The 22,845-nt window shown below is 37.4% G+C and overlaps 1 protein-coding gene across 1 annotated transcript in view; it reads left to right on the top strand.

Annotated features, from left to right (window-relative positions):
* Window positions 1–3,134: 3,134 nt before the first annotated feature.
* LOC124871255 (probable G-protein coupled receptor 153) overlaps window positions 3,135–22,845 on the top strand; it is a 49,985-nt gene continuing 30,274 nt past the window's right edge. Inside the window, exon 1 of the mRNA XM_047370424.1 lies at window positions 3,135–3,587. The gene's annotated coding sequence lies outside the window, so the exon portion shown is untranslated. The remainder of the gene's footprint in view (window positions 3,588–22,845) is intronic.

The following is a 22,845-nucleotide window of genomic DNA, read 5'->3' on the forward strand; positions in this document are numbered from 1 at the left end:
GGGGCAGCCTGGTGCCTGTGGAGTCAGTGGGCGCGAATGCCTTCTGTTACTTTTTACTTCCAGGTCACCTACCATCTTAGAAACTCCAACTCTGTCCCCTTGTCAAGTTTAAATAAAGGGCGTATGTCTCTTTAAGTTACAAAAACAAACTCCACCAACAAGCACCATCTTACTTAGCGATGAATATTAACACATTTGAAAGGTTTAATCTAGTTACTGCGAGCCATGCTGCTATATCAAATTGATGCCCATTGTAATTCAGCTAATGGATTGCTTTGCAGCTTCACCTGTACTCAAAGAGTCGTTTTACTCTGACAACTGAACAATGAACATTTTAAAGGAGCAGAGTGCCAGATGTCACAGTTATGTTTAAATTTAGCCCTGCCTTTGTCAGAAATTAAGCTTTGGAAACATTCATTAAACTAATTGCATCTAAATCCAATCTTTAAAGGTGTCACCATATGGCATAAAGAAAAAATAAATGTATACTTGTTTTTCTTATCCCCCCTCCATCCAGCATGCAATTTAGATTAGTTTTAGATTATTTACTTGTTTAGAGCTTTCTTTAATCAAAAGATCATATTCATTAAGTGCAATTAAAGATGCTAACAACCATATTTTTTATTTTGATGCACAATATTTGTCATAGGATCATACGGGAATGCAGTGATTTACCAACATGGTTCTAAGTTCTTTAAAAAGAAAAGCAAAACAACAGTAACTACAATGTTCAGAACCAATGATACCAAGAGTCATTATGTATTTATTTTATAATTCATCCAAGAAAGACCCCATAGGACGGATATCTTGTCACGCTGTCCAGTGTCTCTATAAGTGAAGTTCGGAGTAAATGGACAAACGGTGGACACAAAAAGCATAAAAAATTATTTTAAAGACATGTGGTGCCTTTCTGTCTATGAAATAGTAAAACTGTTTTGCAAAACCTGACACAAGAGATATACTCTTCCCTGCACTGTAATTCTTCTGGCCAATGGCTCTTTGAAAAAGACAGCCTATACACAGAGGTGCTACTATGTCTCTCTGAATGTTATTTTTCACATTTATCACAGACGTATCAACAGATATGGGAACATAATAGTATAGTATAGGGAAAAAACCTACCTAGAAACCGGTTCATTTTTAGTTGCAGAAACAAACTCCACCGTCCTTTGAGTTTAGGTGCCGTTTTTATATTTGAATGGTTTATTCAAAGGTAAATTGCTAAATAAACAAAAGGCATTTCCTTCTAACTAGTCAGGGACAAGACTGAAAAACACTGAACAGAAAATGAAGCAGGCAGTTTTCAGAAAACATCAATAGACCCTTTTAAAATAAAGTCTTGCTTGGCTGGGAAAATATAAACCTATGAATGATGGTGCAGGATCTTTCCAATACTGAGACACATTTAAGCCTAAGTAATATGTACAGGTTTTTGTAGCACTGGGGGGGCGCCAGTGGTGAGGAAAACAAAGTGGAGGGAACGACTGAACCAATGTAAACTACAAAGGGAACACAGATACAACATACACTAAACAGTAATCTTGTCAACACACTAAACAGAATTCAAAACAAGGATACAAAATACAAAACTAACAGAAAACTAATGACATCTTCAACAGTACGAAAGTGATTCTGTTTCAATATTCAGTGTAGTACTTTTGCGAAATATTTAATTGAGTTTGAACATTTGCATTTAAATATCATAACAGTTAAATGTATACATTCTGTTTATCATGTACAGTTGACATTTTTGCCCCAGTATGGGCTTCATAGTGACACAGTTATTAGCACTGTTGCAATGCAGCAAGAAGCCAGGGGTCTTTCTGCATGGTGGTTGCATATTCTCCTCCTGCATGTTTGGATTGCCTTAGGCTTCCTCCCACTTTCCACAATTCAAAAACACACAACTTAGGTTCATTCACCTCTCTAAGTTGCCCTTATAGGTCAGAGTGTTTGTTTGCATGGTTGTCTGTCCTGTTTGTCTCTGTGTTACCTTGGTGACGGACTGGCAGCCTATTCAGGGGGTACCCATCTGCTCACTCATTGATTGCTGGAGACATCAGCCTCCCCATGACCCAGAAGGATCATAAAATGGATGGATTTGGTCTCATCATATTCATATACTGGTACACTGCTATAACGCTGGATTGAGCTACTTTAAGTGGTGCTTACCCAATCAGACTTCTCTGATTTTGGTGCTGAGGTCAAGGAACAGATACAATAACAGGCTTGATGTACAGTTAATTTTTTTGTGCATTTTAATGTTGTTAACAGGGATCAGCTACGTAACATAACAACATGATAAATATATAATATATTGATTTGCATATTAGAAGCCAGTGCCAAAATGTAAAAAAAAAAACTTTTAATAATCATGCAATTAAATGCAATTTGAAGAGTTAGAATATATTCATGGATGTTACACACTATCTTTATGTGCTGAGTGTCCTGGGAATTTACTAACATCTTTCAGGAGGCACTTCACATGAAAGAGTTTGACTGTGTGCAGCATTGGCAGCTCCCAGGTGTTGCTGATTGTATCATAAGTCATCTCTTCTAATGAATGGGAAGCAAGAGACTGCGTGCTACTCATCTGACTGTTCCTGAAACAAATGAAATGATAATTATAACTGATGCAAAAAAAAAAATGCACTCGGGAATGATTTGTGTTTCTCTTCATATTAAGAGTCTACATGCGCATTTTGTTTTTCATTGCATGGGTACAATCTCAGCCCTGCGGGAGGAGAACCGCTCTAACTGAATCATCGAGGGATGGAGTCTTACATAAGTCGTATGTCAATGAAAGGCGCATGTAAAAGAAGCATGAATAACGTGGAGAAGGAACATGCATCAGTTGATATAAGATTTAATGCATTAGTTCATTTTAAAATTAGAAAGGCAACTACTAAATTCTGTAGGTCCATACACATTTCTGATTTTCTTTCGACATAGGAAATAAAGTCCATTTTTAATCAGTTCACTGCTTTATATGTACTCGATGCTTACGTAAACGTAAGCAACAGCTAAATGAGAACTCTGTATTTTTTTCTATGAATTATTTCTTATTGCGGTTCACTCCCACGGCCGCGGTGTGTCTGACTCACGAGCGCGCCTCATCTGTCGGGTGCGCGCACCAGTCATGCCTCATCCATCGCGCGCCTCGCTTGCGTCGGAGGGTAAAAGAGGAATTTAGTCTTTTATTCCTTAATTATCTCATCTGCTCCCGTTGCCGCTCCACTCAACGCTTTTTTCAGAGAGAAACCGGCATTTCTTTTAATAAACAAACCAAACGGTTCGATAATCTTTTGTATTTTTCCCCCTCAATGAAACAAAAAGAGGGGCAAGACGAGGAGTAACTGTCTCCAGCTGCGGTGCTGTGATGTGTTTCCTTTATCTTTGTAGGTCGTTCCCTTAACTTGATGCTGCCGACACTCCTGTCACAGTATACAGCTTGAGGATTTAAATGCAGGGAAGCCACTTTAATGGACTTGAACTGACCAGACTAGGCAATCGCCTTTCATTCCCGTGGAAAGAAAATAATAATGAGCCGCTAGGAGCGTGAATATCCTGTGGAAAAACAAAAAAAGGTAAGATAAGCTGATGATGTTATGTCACACTCACTGGTGATTTGCCCGCTAATTCATAATTGATATTAAACAAACAAAAATTACGAGGCTCTATGCAATCAGATGGTATTTTGCAGCACAAACAGCTCAGGTGATTGGGGAAAAAGTGAATATGAATGCAAATGTTTGACTCAAAATGTGCACCAGCGTTGCAGGTCTGACCTATATCAAATGGCACCAAAGACAAATTTGGATCGAGAAGTGGCCTGATTCAAAAATGAATGGCATGCAATACATACCATAGATTTAGTTAAGGGCCATGGCAGCTTAATTAAATGAGGACCGTCAGCTACAATAAATGTATGTGCTGTAAGACTGGTAATTACGCAGAGCAAGCTGAGTATTGACAGAACACCCACCAATAAAAGGGACATGTAACCTAGATACAGTGGTGTACCTATTGACTAAACTGGCATTAGGGAAAAAAAGACTCCTGAATGTTTTAGTATATTAGTTATTACAGGTACAAATAGGACTTGTAAACTTAATTTTAGAAATTAGTTTATCAGTTCTGTTTAATGTTTAATATATGTCTTTTCTGCATTTTTATCTGATTATATATATTTTCAAATATTATAGTGGTTGGTACAGATTACATATGTTCATTTTCCGCCTTTCAGGAAGTTTTTAACTTGAATTTAGGGGAAGCAGGTAGCAAAGTTTCAAGGCTGACCTCATACTTTACAAGCATGTGGAACAAGCATAGTTGCACATCATTCCTATTATACAGTGGCTGTAAATTGAAACTTTTTTCTGATGTTAAAAATGAGACAAGGATAAATCATTTCGAAACTTTTTCCACATATGTGACACATATTCTGCACAAGTAAAATATAAATACAAATTATTTTCAAAGGAAGAAGTCAAAAAATGCAATAACCTGATTGCATAAGTGTGGACACCCTAAACTAAAAGTTGGTTGACCAAAGTGACCTTCTTGTACAAATGTATCAGTAAGAACAAGGTACAAAAAATGTCACAGTTTTATATATACCTCATGGCACAGCAAAGACAGTCATCAACAGAGAACATATATTGCACATTATAAAAGCTGAATCTTTCTCAATAATCGAGATAATCGATAAAAAAAAAATATAGAAACTGGTCAGGGAGGCTGACAAGAAGCTAAGTATTTTGCCCAAGCTCTGGTTGCGTTCAACATATGACAATAATATCCAAGTAGGGTTGTAAGACTGAAACATTTTATTCCAAAAAAGGAAAAAAAAAAGGCTTCTGAGAGCCTTTGCTCTGATTAAATCCAACTTTGGTTCCCTATTCCAAATTTAAGTTTTAAATTATTCATACCTCTGGCAGATTTAACTCTGAAACTATTTTACTCAACCAAAACATTTGTTTCTGAATATAAATGAGACAGGTATCTTTCAAAAAATATTAAAACAATATTAAAGGAGAATCAATTTGAAACAAAAATAAATCTGATTTTATTTAAAACTGGCATGTCGACAGTTATTTCCATCTTTCTCAATAATCAACTGACAATCTTTATTGATGTTACAGCAACCAAATTCTGGGACTGCCTGGGCCACTCCAAAATATTAATATTACATTCAATGAGAAGACACACATTGTTTGACACATAAACAACACCGAACGTGACGATAAGAACACCTTGCCTACAGTGAAACATTGTGGTGAAAGCATCATGATCTCGGGCTTACTTTTGTTCAGATGGATTTTTTTTTTTTTTTTTTGTCTAGCTTGAGAAAAACAGTTTCAAATACAAGTCATCATTGACCCAAAACTTTTTAAGCTTTTAAAAGAAAGATGAATTTGATTAAAGATTGTGAAGATTGTATTTTTCAGCATCATAGTAAGTCCAATCATGCATCCAAATCAACAGAAATAATGGCTTAATAAGAGGAATATTTAGGTTTTGGAGTAGCTGAGATAGAGTTCAGAACTGAATCTGACAAAATCTGTTGGGTCAGATGAAGAGGATTATGGACAGATGTATTCACAATCTGATAATTTTGGTTGAGGGTGCAAAGATTGTCAAAATGTGATACATTTTAACTAGTTTGTACACTTGTGAGCCACTGCATTTGATTGATATTTAGCATGCAATTCATTTTAACATTAGATTTAGCACAGTTGCCACCACAGGACAGAGGAGAGTGTGGGTGATGTGCAGTTTCAGGAAAGAAAGCAGCCATGGAGGCTGATGATTGCTGTTGGGAAAAAGAGCTGCAGCCTGCGTGCGACAGTTTTTGCTACAACCCAAAACCTCACAACAGATCTCAATGTTTCACGGAGCAAGTGTGACAATTTGTTTGTCGCACGTTCAGCTCTGTCTTTTTATGACCATGTTAGGCTGCGTTCACACTTTCCCTGTTTCCATTTACCAACAGAAAATTGACTCTCTTCATTTAGACAACATTATGTTGTGTTGTAACCGTAGCATTAAAGAGCATTCTAAAACATGGTGTCTTCTAGAAGGGCTAGTACTTTTACACCTATTTGAAAGTATTACAATCAAATACAGTGCCTGACAAATGTGTTCATACCACTTTAACTTTTTCATATGTTGTTACTCTACAATTACAAACTTCAATGTGTTTTGTTGGAATTTCATGTGAAACACAAAACAGCACAAAGAAAAAAAAAGAAAGTTATGAGAAGTCCTGTTTGAGAGCTAGGTTGAAGACACATCAAAGATGAGAAAGAAGGTGCTCTGGTTAGATAAGATCTAAACTGAACTTTTTAGCTTACACGTAAAACAATATGTGTGGTGAATAAGTAACACTGCTCATAGCCATTCTTCTTTGCTGTCTGTCTGAGCTCAGGCTCAGACAGACAGCAAGTTAAAAACAGATTCTGGGTTGCATTCAGGTTTGGACTTTGATTGGGCTGTTCTAACACATTGATATGTTTTGATGTAAACCATTGCATTGTAGCTCTGGTTGTAGATTTAGAGGGGTTTTCGTACTGGAAGGTGAAACACCGCCACAGTCTTAAGTTCTTTGCAGCCTCTAACAGGTTTTCTTCCAAGGTTTCCCTGTATTTGCATCCAACCATCCATCAACTCTGATAAGCTTCCCTGTTCCTGCAGAAAAAAAAGCATTCCTCCACCACTGCCGTCATTCAGTCTGTCCTGTCTTCATCCATCTCAGTGTGGTTTGGCTCATCCACAAAACAGGACAGGTCCAGACTGCAACGAATAATCAGGACTGCAGAGAGAATAATCAGGGCTGACCTTCCCTCCATCCAGGACTTATACAGGTCAAGGGTCAGGAAAAGAGCTGCTAAAATCTCTGCAGACCCCACACACCCTGCACATAAACTGTTCAGAGCTTTACCTTCAGGCCGCTGCTACAGAGCACTGTTCACTAAAACCAGCCGCCACAGAGACAGTTTCTTCCCCCAGCATACAGATGTTGCAAATGCACCTTTTTTGTTAGATATGTGTAAATTGTAAATTTGTATATTCTGTAATGCTGAATATTGCATTGTACATTGTATATTGTACATTGTAAATTGTAAATTTGTATATTCTGTAATGCAAAAACAGAACAAAAGAGCAAAGTGTACCGGAGTCAAATTCCTTGTTTGTATGCACGAACTTGGCAATAAAGCTGACTCTGATTCTGATGATGCTGCCACCACCATGTTTCTTAGTGGGAATGGTGCCTTCATGGTAAAATAGCTGCTAGGAAACCACTGCTGAGGACAGGCAACAAGCAAAAGAGACTTGTTTGAGCTAAAGAACACAAGGAATGGACATTAGACCAGTGGAAATCTGTGCTTTGGTCTGATGAGTCCAAGTTTGAGATCTTTGGTTCCAACCACCGTGTCTTTGTACGGCGCAGAAGAGGTGAACGGATGGACTCTACATGCCTGGTTCCCACCATGAAGCATGGAGGAGGAGGTGTGATGGTGTGGGGGTGCTTTGCTGGTGACACTTGGGGATTTATTCGAAATTGAAGGCATACTGAACCAGCATGGCTACCACAGCATCTTGCAGCGGCATGCTATTCCAACCGGTTTGCATTTAGTTGGACCATCATTTATTTTTCAACAGGACAATGACCCCAAACACACCTCCAGGCTGTGTAAGGGCTATTTGACCAAGAAGGAGAGTGATGGGGTGCTGCGCCAGATGACCTAGCCTCCACAGTCACTGGACCTGAACCCAATCGAGATGGTTTGGGGTGAGCTGGACTGCTGAGTGAAGGCAAAAGGGCCAACAAGTGCTAAGCATCTCTGGGAACTCCTTCAAGACTGTTGGAAAACCATTTCAGGTGACTACCTCTTGAAGCTCATCAACAGAATGCCAAGAGTGTGCGGAGCAGTAATCAAAGCAAAAGGTGGCTACTTTGAAGGACCTAGAATATAAGACATATTTTCAGTTGTTTCACACTTTTTTGTTCAGTATATAATTCCACATGTGTTAATTCATAGTTTTAATGTTCTCAGTGTGAAGCTACAATATTCATAGTCATGAAAATAAAGAAAACTCTTTGAATGAGAAGGTGTGTCCAAACTTTTGGTCTGTACTGTATATACATGATGAGCTTGGAAACAGCTATTTGTCCTTTTGTTTAATTGGCCTTTAAATATTTAAAACTAGGAATCAGTGCCAGATTACCTTTATGTGAATAGCAGAATGAAGGGTTTTCCAACAGGATAGCATTGTAGCAAAATGAGTGGTTTCACTAGTCAAAAGGACAACTAATGGTCTGTAGTTAAGATGATTTATAACTACAGGACTATAGTGTATTGTATAAAGGATGAGTTAACCCAGATGCAGCATTAGTCAGAGTCTCACTCCTTTTTAATAATTTTATAATGATTCTAAAACTGTCAAGCAACTCAAAAGAGGAATATCTAGAATTTCTTTCCATCATCCTGTTCTGATTTCCTGGTATTTTAGAAGCTGCTAGCTTGAGTTTTATGAAGAAAGGCGTTTTGGCAGAGCAGTATGTTGTTGTCAAATGGACAGGTTAACACAGTTAAAAGTCCGAATTCAACTGAAAAAGGCTCAATTACTAAATGAAACCTATATTCATAAGGGAAACATGCAGGCTTTGCTGTTTTTATTATTTTAGTTTAATAGTTGTTTAAAGTTTTAAGACTGGTACATTTGCAATGCAACATACAAGGCAAAAAGTTCAGTATATTGGTGCTGATAGTTTATTTAGTAAATATGTCATTAAGGAATAATGTGGGCATACAGTTGTATACAACACATTAGGCCCCCTGGTTGACATTTAAACAAGCTTTGGATTACTGGATTCCCCATCACTGTAAATAAGCAAATCATGTTTGCAGTTGCTTTACGAATTCCTTGAATTTCTACTTTAAATGTGTTTAAAACACTTACTTTGGACAGATTAATACATTTAATGTATTACCAATCATCTTATTTTAATGTAGAGTTAGGATTGAGGTTATTAAGAGTGAAGGTGCTTCTGGCTATGCATGTACATGAAAAGAAAGCATAGTTACCCTACTTCTTGTATAGTTGTGCCTGTTGTTCTTTTAACTGAAATTGAGACAATTGAGAACAAATATTCGCTCCTTAATTCTTAGGTAGGTTGAGTGGATATTGTTAAATTATATTTTTTCTTCAAGACACGTAACGAGTGGATCCTGCTGATCATTTGTCTTGGCTCAAATAAATCTTTCTCAGCCTGTTTATAAATAGATAATGAGCCTTCAATGTAAATGAGCAAGATTGATGGTGTATTAGTCTTTGAGGGTCAACCTAATCCTTCATGTAGTGACGAAGAACACTTCACCAACACTGTGTGAAGGAGAAAACAGTAAAAAAAGGAAAGTGCAAGGTTGTATATTTTGTTTAATGCACATCTTTATTTTAATGAGCCACTGGATTAGGTTATTATGTTTCTTATCATCATCTTCAGAGCAAGCCCCTTTATTGATGAAATAATTTTCACCTTTATCCTCTTCAGCTAGGTGACATTTGGAGAAGTTTAACAGAACCCTGTCGTAGAGTCTTGATATTTTACTGATATCTGCAACTTAGCTACTGGCTCAGGGCCAGCCCAAGAAATAAGCAAACTAACCTGCTTCGAGCCTTGGGGCAGTTAAGGCCCCTAAGAACGCCGGCAATCTCTCAGAAAAAGATAATAAAATTTTATATTTGTAATGAACTTCATCAAGAATAAGAATACTTTAAAACGTATTTAGATGCTTTCGCAAAAGCAAAATACAATTAATTCTAGATTTTTCTTTATCTGAAAGGAAAATCTTAATACTTTCTTAATTATATTTACAAATGCAACAATCAACCAGCTAGAGATCATAGTTTGCGTATTTCTTTTTCAACAAAAAATAGGCAAATTATATTATAATTATATATAACATATAGTTAGCTCCCCCCTATAGTTCATAAACATCAAAACTAAGAACTAGCATAACTTCCATAAATATATGCATTAATTACCATGAACTTTATCATGAACACTTATCATGAAGTTACCATGAACACTTGCTGTTATTTTAATGAAAATGACATAAAGGTTAGGGGCACTTGCTTGAATGTATCATAAATGGCTGTAAGCTTGTAGATCTTTCTTTTTCTGATGGTTTCAAAACATCCACCGTCTGTCAAAGAACATGCAGCATTATGTTTCACGGGTTTAAGTCCTTAGTAATAAATATCTGAATCAGTTAAAATCAGAATTTGTCAGGCCAAGCAAAACCTGATCAGTCATAATGTAATGCTGTTGTGTATTTATGTATTTATTATTGCCTCCAATGCGTGTGCTGGGGTCATATTTTATTCACAATGTAAATCTTTGAAAACAAATGTATAGGGAATTAATTGGCAATTATTCATGGCACAAACTTTTACATTTGTATTAAAGGGCTCCCCACTGGACACAGACCTTTTCTCTGTCCTATGCGATGTTAGAGATGATGTGGTGACTGATGGGTGATTGTGTTAATGGGCCCACAAATCAAATTCTGCAAAGGGCCCCATAAGACTTTGGGCTGACTCTATAATGGCTTCTCCATCAACTTTCCATTTAATCTAAATTGTCCGCTTCAGCTGGTTTTCTTTTAAAGTTTGTCTTTTCCTGTTCAAAGTGTTTTATAGAAGCATTATCTTAGGTAAGCCCTTAAAACAATCAACATATTGTCTTTTGACATATTTATTTTTAGCTGAAAGTTCTTTATTTAATGTCCAGAGAAAATAGCTTTCTTCCTCCAGATGGTCTAAATGCATCATTTTACAGATTGCTGAAAACTGGCAATGTTTTAGCTTGAACGTCTGCATTCAGATCATTCTGTTTGCTGGAAAATGTCAGACAGACACATTGCCTTTAAAAAGCATTCACATCCCCTTTATTTGTATTTTGTCAAGTTACAACCACAAGCCTTAATATATTTTATTGAGAATTTATGTGATAGACAAACACAAAGCACTGGATAATTATAAAGTGAAAGAAAAATGAAACGTTGAATGAATACCATAAGAAATCCAGGTAAAGGCATTGTGGTGCCAGCATCAGGCTGTGGGAATGGTTTTCATTAGCAGGGACAGGGAAGCTGGTTAGAATTTATAGGAAGATCGATGAAGCCAAATACAGCTGAATCCTGTTGTGAATATTTACTTTCCAGCAGGATGGCTGCAATGTAATGGTATAAAACAAAGCATAGTTAATATGTTAAAATGGCCCAGTCAAAGTCCACACCTGAACGCATTTTAAAATCTGTGGCAAGAATGGAGGTGTGCTCTTTACAGACGCTTTCCATCCATTCTGACTCAGCTGGAGGTATTTTGTGAAAAAACTAATTGGTAAAAATTTCAGTCTCTAAATATGCAAAGCTGTCAGAGGCAAAATAAAATAGTCTCATTAGAATCAGACATTTTTTAGACATTGAATTTATAACACTGAATTTTTATCCTGTGTAATTATGTATGTTAATTTTTTTTTGTACTTACAATTTGCCAGCAAAAATTCACCTACAAGAATTCGCCTGAAAAAATTCACCTGCAGAAATTCACCTGCAAAAATTCGCCTGCAAATGTGTTGACCTTCTGGTGACTCAAGCCAAAGCAATCAGCACTCGATCGAGTCGAGCGTCTTTTAGCCAATCAGATTACGCTTATTTGATCACGTGACACACCATTGCCTTGGGCAGTGGCGAGTCTCTTAACAGTTTGCTGGATAGTGGCTTATTGAAGATCAGTGATGAGATTCAAATGGGTGTTAATTCAAGTCAATTCAATTCAGTTTTATTTATATAGCGCCAATTCACAACACATGTTGTCTCAAGGCACTTCACAACAGTCAGGTACATACATTCCAATTAATCCTAACAATTGAACAGTGCAGTCAGAGTTAGCTTTTTATTCAAATTAGATAAAAAGTTTTTCTATCTAAGGAAACCCAGCAGATTGCGTCCAGTCAGTGACTTGCATCATTCCCTCCTCCCGGATGAGCATGTAGAGACAGTGGACAGTCACTGGCGTTGACTTTGCAGCAATCCCTCATACTGAGCATGCATGTAGCGACAGCGGAGAGGAAAAACTCCCTTTTAACAGGAAGAAACCTCCAGCAGAACCAGGCTCAGTGTGAGCGGCCATCTGCCACAACCGACTGGGGGTTTGAAAGAACAGAGCAGAGACACAAAAGAACACAGAAGCACTGATCCAGGAGTCCTTTCTATGGGAAGGAAAAGTAAATGTTAATGGATGTAGCTCCTTTAGTTGTTTCACCTAGAAAGAAAGAACAGATAAACTCTGAGCCAGTTTTCAAGGTTAGAGTCTGAAAGAGAGCACATATAATTAGTTACAGTAAAAGCTCAGTCAATTTCCATGTCTAGGAGAGAGAAAGGGTTAAACACTAAAAGACAGGGCTATGTGGATCATCGGTAGAGGGTGAGCATTAAGTTGTTGCCAGCTGAAGCTCGGACGATTCCCCTCTCCAGAAAGGTGTCACAGGCAGACACAGAGCCAGGCCAGGTGTAGCTTCTAGGAAGAGAAAAGAGAGAACAAGGTTAAAAGCTGAAATAACAACAAACAATGCAAAATTGGAGAGTAGTGTGAGAATGTAGCGAAGAGGGTGAAAGTGGTCGTTATGTCCTCCAGCAGCCTAAGCCTATAGCAGCATAACTACACAGATAGTTTCAGTTCAGATTATTTAGTTAAACGGCGCTTATTTATAACAATGTCGTCTCAAGGCACCTCACAAAGGGTCCCACTGATGGTCATTGTTATACTAAAAACCACAATGATTAGGATACCTCCCTCTGTCAGACTGATTATAACCATTGGAAAGGAGAAGAGGTCATACTGGTAGCAGAAATGGAGGGTGTGTTTGCACCTCAGCCATAACTGAGCCGGTTTAGGCTAAACCTGACTCCCCCTTACTCCAACCAACAGGGAGGGAAGAAGACGGCGGTAAAAAATAAGGAAGATAGCTCAGGGTAAACTAAGCCACTCTAACTATAAGCTTTATCAAAAAGGAAAGTTTTAAGCCTAGCCTTAAAAGTAGACAAGGTGTCTGCCTCACGGACTAAAGCTGGGAGCTTGTTCCACAGGAGAGGAGCCTGATAACTAAATGATCTGCCTCCCATTCTACTTCTAGAGACTCTAGGAACCACCAGTAAACCTGCAGTCTGAGAACGAAGTGCTCTGTTAGGAACATATGGAACAATCAGATCTCTGATGTATGATGGAGCTAGATCATTAAGGGCTTTTATATGTGAGGAGGATAATTTTAAATTCTATTCTGGACTTAACAGGGAGCCAATGAAGGGAAGCTAAAATAGGAGAAATATGATCTCTCTTTTTAATTTTAATCAGAACTCTTGCTGCAGCATTCTGAATCAGCTGAAGGCATTTAACTGCATTTTGTGGACATCCTGATAGTAACGAATTACAATAGTCCAGCCTTGAAGTAACAAATGCATGGACTAGTTTTTCAGCGTCACTCCTAGATAGGATATTTCTAATTTTGGCAATGTTCCGGAGATGAAAGAAGGAAATCCTAGAAACCTGTTTAATACGGGATTTAAATGACATGTCCTGGTCAAAAATAACACCAAGGTTTTTTATTTTATTATCAGAGGTCAATTTAATGCCATCCAGGTTAAGTGATTGACTAAGCAGTTTCTTTTTTAAAGACTCCGGTCCAAAGACGACAACTTCTGTCTTTTCTGAATTTAGAAGCAAAAGGTTTAACGTCATCCAAGTTTTTATATCTTCAAGACATGCTTGTAGTCTATATAACTGGTTGGGCTCATCAGGATTTATGGATAAGTAAAGCTGAGTATCATCAGCGTAACAGTGAAAATTTATCCCATGCTGCCTAATAATTTGACCTATTGGAAGCATATATATAGTAAAGAGAATTGGCCCAAGTACTGAGCCCTGTGGTACTCCACAATTAACCCTGGAGTTTAAAGATGATTTATCATTTACATGAACAAACTGGAATCTGTCAGACAGATAAGATTTAAACCAGCCTAGCACTGTTCCCCTGATCCCTACAGCATATTCCAGCCTTTCTAAGAGAATTTTGTGATCGACTGTATCAAATGCAGCACTGAGATCTAACAGAACCAGAACAGACACAATTCCATTATATGAGGCTATAAGAATATCATTAGTGACTTTCAGCAGAGCTGTTTCAGTGCTATGATGAGCTCTGAAACCTGACTGAAACTCTTCAAACAGGTCATTGCTGTATAAATGCTCACATATTTGATTAGCAACAATTTTCTCAAGAATTTTAGATAAAAATGGAAGATTGGATATAGGTCTGTAATTTTTCAAGTCATCTCGATCAAGCGAAGGTTTCTTAAGTAAAGGTTTAATTACAGCTAACTTAAAAGCCTGTGGCACATATCCATTTACTAAAGATAGATTAATCATATCTAAAATGGGGCTGGTAATCAGAGGGAACACTTCCTTAAATAATTTGGTTGGGATTGGGTCTAACATACAAGTTGAAGGTTTAGATGAAGCTAATATTTCTAATAACTCAGGAAGCTTCACAGGATCAAAACAGTCCAAACACAAATCAGGTTCTGCAGTTATTTCCAATGTTGTCTCACTTGCTGAGGATGAAGTAATCATCTTTGGGAGTATGTCAAAGATTTTCTTTTAAATAGAATCAATTTTATTTAAGAAGAATCCCATAAAGTCATGGCTGCTAAGAGCTAAGGGAATGGATGGCTCAACAGAGCTATGACTCTGTGTAAGTTTAGCAACTGTACTAAAGAGAAACCTAGGATTATTCTTGTTCTTTTCTATTAATGATGAGAAATAAGCTGTTCTAGCTTGGCGAAGTGTCTTTTTATACAACAGCAGGCTATTTTTCCAGATTAAGTAGGAATCCTCTAGGTGTGTAGAGCGCCATTTTCTATCCAATTTTCTAACATTGTGCTTTAAAGTACGCAGCTCTGAATTAAACCAAGGAGCTAGCCTCCTATTAATGATTACCTTCTTTTTCAAGGGGGCTGCATTGTCTAATGCATCACACAATGATGAAGAAACACTATGAACAAAATAATCAATTTGTGAAGGGGCAGAAACAGAATTATTTCCCTCCACTGTGCTTTTCAGTGATAATGAGGAAATTAAAAGTGGAACAGATTCTTTAAAGGTTGTTACAGCATCGCCTGATAATGATCTACTATAAGGAAATTTTCTTTCAGGTGTGGAGTACTCGGTTAAATTAAACTCAAAGGTTATTAAGAAATGGTCAGACAGGACAGGGTTATGAGAGAATATTGTTATGTCTTTACACTCAATGCCATATGTCAGCACAAGGTCCAGAGAATGAAGACAAAGGTGGGTAGGTTTGTTAATGTTTTGATCAAAGCCAATTGAGTCTAAGATAGCATTAAACGCTATATTTAGGCTATCACTTTCAGCGTCTACATGAATGTTAATATCCCCCACTATAATAACTTTATCTGTATTTAACACTAAATCAGATAAAAGGTCTGAAAACCGATCCAAAAATTGAGAGTAAGGGCCTGGTGGACGGTACAAAACAACAAACAGAAGATGTTTTAGTGCTTTGCAATTTGGATGAGGAAAACTAAGGATTAAATATTCAAAAGAGTTGTAGCTATTGATTGGTCTGGGACTAATCAATAAATCAGACTGAAAGATGGTTGCTACTCCTCCTCCTCGCCCAGTAATTCGAGGAATGTGAAAATTTAAGTAATTAGTAGGAGTTGACTCATTTATAGTAACATAATCCTCTTGCTGCAGCCAGGTTTCTGTGAGGCAAAGTAAATCAATCTGATTGTCACAAATCAGGTCACTAACTAGCAATGTCTTTGAAGAGAGAGATCTTATGTTCAGTAAGCCACATTTAATTGTTTTATTTTTCTTTTCGGTCTGAGTTGTGTTTATTTTTATTAGATTTTCCTGATTTCCTCCTTTTAGATTATTTTTTAATCTATTCAATTTTGGCTGTGGGCAAGACACTGTCTTAATATGGTAATGGGTGGGTAGCAGTACAGAAGCTGCAGAGAGGAGTGTTAAACTACGACCCTGCTTCCTGGTGTGAACACTGGGTTGTCATAGTTTTGGAGAACTAATAAATTCGGCCAGATTCCTATTGTTAATTACCTGGCGTTTTGTAATAATATATTTTGGGCAGAAAAATCTCATCACTGATCTTCATTAAGCCACTATCCAGCAAACTGTTAAGGGACTCACCTCTGCCCAAGGCAACGGTGTGTCACGTGATCAAATAAGCGTAATCTGATTGGCTAAAAGATGCTTGACTCGATCAAGTGCTGATTGTTTTGGCTTGAGTCACCAGAAGGTCAACACATTTGCAGGCGAATTTTTGCAGGTGAATTTCTGCAGGTGAATTTTTGCAGGCGAATTTCTGCAGGTGAATTTCTGCAGGCGAATTTCTGCAGGTGAATTTCTGCAGACGAATTTTTTCAGATGAATGTTTTCAGGCAAATTCTTGCAGGTGAATTTTTGTTGGCAAATTTTAAGTACAAAAAAAAAATTCACATACATAATTGCACAGGATAAAAATTCAGTGTTATAAATTCAATCTCTAAAATTTTTTTGATTCTAATTAGACTATTTTACTTCCATAAAATACTTCTGTTTTTATTTGAAGAAGGAGCCTTTGCACCTCATAGAGGTAAAAAAATAAAGCAGAATTTTGAGGTTTTCCCAGTCAGTCCACTGACCATGTCTGTACAGCAGCCAGTGATCATAGATCCCAGCTGTCTGAGGCCTGAGTGATGCCATACATTGCATGCTTTTCGTCGCATTTTCTGCTTTTGTTTTCACTTCTTCCAATCAATTTTAGAGTAGTTTGGGATTAGACTGGAAAAAATATTTTGAATGCTGTTGATTCTAATTTTTAAAGAGAAATTGAAGCAAATTGTAATTAATTTCAGCAAGTTAAAGCTTTACAAAAACTGGAGATCAGAAATTTACCACAAATCCTTTAGATTTAGATTGGGCCTTTTGCTATGTAGATTTAGTAAATTATTTAAGTGACATCAATGGAAATATTTCTATATTGACAAAGGTGTTAAACTTTTACAAATGGTTTAGCATATTTCTTTTCACCTTCTCAGTTACAAATACGATCACCTCCTACTTCCATTAGGAGAAAATATGAATGTGCCAATGGCAACTTTGAAGCTTCAGAATACCTTTGCAAATCAATAGACAATGTCCTGTTGGTTATTTGCAGTTTTCACTTTTACCTTCTGCTTGTTCTTCCTCTTCTGACAAATTTCTTTACACTGGATGACTGACTTGTTTGTTTGGACAAACTTGAATGTATTGTGCATCTGTAAATGTCATCTACAAGTACACTCCAATGCTACTCCACCTCAGCACAATACCATCTCTCGTGTTTCACTGTTGGCACTGTTCAATGAGTCACTGCAGTATTCTTGGTAAAATCCCTACTAAAAGTGTCCCAACCCAACTAGTCCACACAGTCAATTCAGGTTTTATTCTGTTTTTAGAAAAACAGAATTAACCCTGTCATGATCAATGGCAAATGTAAATGTTCTCTCAAAGATCACTTCCTTTTTGTCTCCATTGGAAATAAATTCTCTAGTGTATTGATTTTCATCCCCCATCCATGCTGTTAGCAATCAGGGTCTGTATGAAATGGTATCCCCAATCTGCCTAAGAATACTTCTAGTAAGTGGTTTTCTGGAATAGATACTCCTTTGTGGTTATGTGTTAATTTTAATTCAGTCTATATTTAAGTTATTTTCTTTTCTGTGCGCAATGTCCTTTATCCAGTTATTAAAATAAATTAGGTAAATCTCAAATTGTATTTAATCTTAAATTGATATTTAAAGAGAAATAAACATCATATGTAAGCAAACATTAGGTAGTTTTATGATAGGGGTGAATAATTACGATGAATTTAACATCAGCCCTTGTGCTGGAAACAATTCTGACTGCTTTTTAATGTATTTTTGCTGACTATAGTCTCAGAGTAAATCACCTGTTATGTCACCTGTCCTACTGAGCCTGGACTCTGGGGAAACAGTATTGCCCCTTGGAGCATATTCTTTTCCTCTCTGACAGCTCTATAGATGTGTGGTTGCCTGGCCAACGAAACCCTTATGCATCCGACTTGACAGTGGGTATTTATAAAAGCTTTACTGTTTAAAGATGGGAGATGTAAAGATTGCCACCTGACACACTGACCAAGTCTTAGCTGACGTGGTATAGATATCACCAAGACCAAATGATAAAGTGCCACTTTAATTACCAGTCCGATCTTCTTCAGATACTATTTTATCCTTTGTTTTAGTAGATAAATCCATCTTCATGCCTGCCAGTATTTGTCTGGCCACAATTTTATCTCATCCTCTCTGTTTCTAAGATGATTAAAATGTGAGATAAAGAACTAAAAAATAAGTGTTTGTTCCTTTTATCCACATCCATAATATGACTCATGTTAAGAGATAAGTTTGTGTGCAGAAGAATAAAGGCACATTTTCCCTCTGTTGCTGTTTTCACAAGGACTCCCTGATGTAAATGGTGTGGATCTTAGAGGCAAAGGCATTATGATCATAAATGATTTTGTTTGCTCCCAGAAATGGTTCATTTTGTATTTAAGCAAGCTACTTAATGTCCACTATACAGTGCTTTGAAAAACTATTTGCCCCCTTACAGATTTATTATGTTTTTGCTTTTTTTGTCACACTTAAATGTTTTAGATTTCCAAACAAATCGTTATATCAGAGAAGGTAAGGTAATACAAAATACAGTGTTTTTCTAGTAATGAGTCTATTTATTGAGGGGAAGAAAATACCGACGTGGCTCTGTGTGAAAATATAATTGTCCCCTTTGTAAAATCATGACTGAACTGTGATTGGCCTAATTTCTTTTGAAAGCTGACTTTAATTTCACTAGCAACACTGAGACCGGATCACTGCCAAAACTGCAAAATAGAGAAGTTAATTTAATAGAACCTTTCTGACAACATTAAGTAGACTAAAATATCTCAATCATACCTTGATCTAAAGAAATGCAAGAACAGACAAGATAACAAAATCATTAACACCTATCATTCTGGTCTGGTTTGGTTACAAACACATTTAGAAGACTGTGGGACTGCTGTGAGAGCCATTATCCATTATGGTGAACCTTTCCAGGAGTAGCCAGTTTATCAAATTTAGTCCAAGAGTGCTTTAACGACTCATCATGGAGGACACAAAAGAACTGAGAACAACACCAAAAACATAGCAGTCCTAACTTATCTCAGTTAGGGTTAGTATTACTGATTCAACAAAAAAAGTGAGACAGGGCAAAAATTGTCTTCTTTGGGAGAGTTTGGTGTCAAAACAATGATTGGCAACAGTGTTTGGCTTGCAGCGACTATTAATTATAATTAATAATTTTTAACAGAAATATTTGTTAATAAAATATTTTCTTTTTAGTCAAACTAACAAATCAGGGCACCACCTGATTAACAGGAATCATTAGCCAAACAACTTTCAATCTATCAAGTATTGTTCAATGAATACCAGTCAAATGGGGTAGTACTAATTTATCTTTGCCCTCTTACTGTGAGATGACTGTTGCGTTCTTTAAGTCCAGAGTCCAGTGGGTTTATGGGCTGGATGGCACACAGCGATTGCACTCAGTCAACAGCTGGTTGGCTTGCGGAGCCATGGCCTCAGTGCCGTCTCTTCCTCGGCATTTGAGGGAACGAACTATGTCAATGTAAATAGAGACAGATTTGTTTCTTCTTGGAGAATCTATGCTCAGATTCTACAGAGCTGGGGACACAAGCAGCAAGTCTCAGTTTTATAATCACCAGATACACAAACAGGAATCTTAAAGCTTTTTTTCAAGCTCCTTCTTTGAAGGTTTAAAAAGTCTTTGACTTGGCGGGCAAATTTAAGATGTTCATGCATGGAGAAGCACTCCACAATTTCTCCATGCCATTGGCATCAAAAAGCATAGTTTCTTTTTTGGATTCTAGTTTTTATACATTTCAGCAACATCATCGGAATCTCCAGTAGTTTGTAGATTTGACCAAAAACAGCACAAAGGCCTGCTGCAGATTCGCCCAAAAAATCTTGATGAAGACCTTTGGGTCAAAATTTTGTGCACCGATGAGACAAAAGTGGAACATTTTCAAAGGTGTGTGTCCTGTTACCTCTGGTGTAAAACTAACTTTTCTTAAAAAGAACATCATGCTGACATTTAAACATGGGGGAGGTAGTGTGAAGGTCTGGGGGCTGCTTTCCTCGTTTAGAACCTGGACATCTTGCTGTAACTGATGGAACTGTGAATTCTGCTCTTCACCAAAAAAAATCTGAGGAAGAATGTTTGTGGTCTTAAGTTCAAGGGCACTCAAGTTGTGTAGCAGGACTAAGACCTGAAGCACACCAGCAAGTCAATCAAAAGGTGAAAAAAGTTAAAAGGTTTTGGAGTCGCCTTTTACAAATCCAGACTTTTCTGATTTAGATGCTATGGCATTTGTAGCAATGCTATGAAGTAAAATCTAACAAAGAACCTGGTAAAGAAGTTAATGGTGTTTCAGATAGAAAGGTGTCAAAAGAGTGTACTGCATTATATTGTTTATCGGGATGCACAGGCCAGTTCAAGGAACACATGCTGAACCCTGTCCTTCCTGAAAATGCCATCTATGGACATTTGAGCATCTCGTTTGGATCACAAAGCAATGGAAGAAGGTTTGGCCTGATGAATCACATTTTCTCTTACACCACTTGGATGTCTGGGTACATGTTCATCATTTACCTGGGGAACACATATAGTATCACAAGGAATCACTGTGGGAAGAAGTCAGACCAGTAGAGCGTGATTCTTTGGGCAATGGCTCTGCTGTGAAACTTTGGGTCCTTTCATCCATGTGGAGATTACTTTAGTAGATATGACCTATATGAGCATTGTGGAGGATTATATAGTGCGTTTCATTAAAATGGTAGTCCTTGATGGCAGATAATGCAACCTACAAAAAACGTGTTTTAGGAATGGTTTTAAGAGCACAAGCTTGAGGTGTTGACCTGGCCTCCAAATTTTAAATATTTAAATCCAGTCGAGGAACTACCACACCTTAAAGGAATGAAACTGTTTGCTGGAAACATATTGGTTGTCTTTCCTTCAGACTTCTAGTGGAGTCCTGAAATGATGTGGCTGAATGAGCCTTCATCTCTCAGGGAGGGAAAATGTTCTAGATGCACCAATCAGGTCCCTTATATCATACTTAAAACAAGTTTATGTTACCTCCGGATAATGTGATCTCTGTAGTGATTCATAGATTATATATTTTGCACAAATGATTTCAGGTTTCATAATAAATAGTTTATCTTATTGGATGGGTAAAAACATTTCATATGCTCTAAGAGACACTATATAAGCTATGTGTGAAGTTTAGGGGATAGTATGTATTGAGATAAACCAGTCTGATACCGCAAATAACAGGTAACCATAAGGGGTATTTCTGATTATTCCTGGAAGAAAAAATTCTAAACTGTATAATTCTTATTTGTAAAAAACATTTTTCATGACAAACAAGTGAATTTCATCAGGTAGAAATATTAACCCTGGCTTCACGTTCAAGCACTAATTTTCAAGTTGACACTTGCTGTAAGTTACCTAACATGTAAAATGAATTATTATTAAAATGCATGACCCATTTCTGTTTTCCAATCTGTGCCACTCATTTAACATTCAGTGTCTTGGTGTCAGAGAGAGAAAGTCTCCACAGTGTGTGTGTGTGTGTGTGTGTGTGTGTGTGCAGAATTGTCAGTGCTGATTTCCCTTGTGTAAAGGACAGATTTGGCTTGAATACCTGTGGGATTGTGGGCGATCGAACTGTTAGCTCTTCTGTAGTTAGGCAGCCCGTCGGTAAAGTGGTTAGAAAAGACCTGTGCAGCAACTACTACCACTGCTGCTCTTGTTCTACCTCTAATACTCCTAAGAGAACCAGTTCTGCTACTTGTGTGAAAACATGTTGATGATGTTGAGGTTAAGTCTCTTTTGAATGAGGTTTTCACAGTGTATAAAATTATGCTGGCTGCATCTGGATTACTAGCTGTGTTGTTAATAAATCAGAATGGGACCTGGCATTATTCATATAAATTGATAAATCTTTATGGAAAATATGCCCTTGTTGGTAGTCTTGTGCCCCTTTTCCACCGGCCATGGCAATAACGAGGGCAATGACTTTAAATCACAAAAGCACAAACTTTTGACTACGGTGAAGTTATTTTAGGTTGGATATTGGATATTTGTGCTCAGCATATTCAGCTGGGGTCTTCCTCCCATTTGACCCAATGCAGGCAGTCTGATTAAGGACAGCTGCTCTCTGCCTGCTCCCTTCTCCTGTACACGCAGGTTCGCTGAAGGGCCAATGTAAAAGGGTCAATGGTCATTGGTAACTAAAACAGCAAAGTCTTTGGTGTATTGTTCAGAATGTAGATTCTTTGATTCTTTGAACTTAAAAAGGTGTCCAACATTTTCACATACACCATGTTCCACAACAGAAAGTTACAGAGCAATTTTGCTGTTCTCAATTCAGCCTTTATGTCATCTGCTGAAGGTCTTGCTCTTTCCATCTTTTGCAGCCTGCATGAATAGCAGACGTGTCTTGACATTTCATAGAAAATATAAAGATAGTTGCTTTTGTTTGCATCACCTTGTAGCGCTTAGCATGTTGCATTCATTTATTGGAAAAAGATTGGATTTTCAAGTTTCTGACTGTCCAGTGACCAATTAGCACCAATC

The sequence above is a fragment of the Girardinichthys multiradiatus genome, chromosome 1 (genome assembly GCF_021462225.1).
Source record: "Girardinichthys multiradiatus isolate DD_20200921_A chromosome 1, DD_fGirMul_XY1, whole genome shotgun sequence".
In the NCBI taxonomy this organism is placed as follows: Eukaryota; Metazoa; Chordata; class Actinopteri; order Cyprinodontiformes; family Goodeidae; genus Girardinichthys; species Girardinichthys multiradiatus.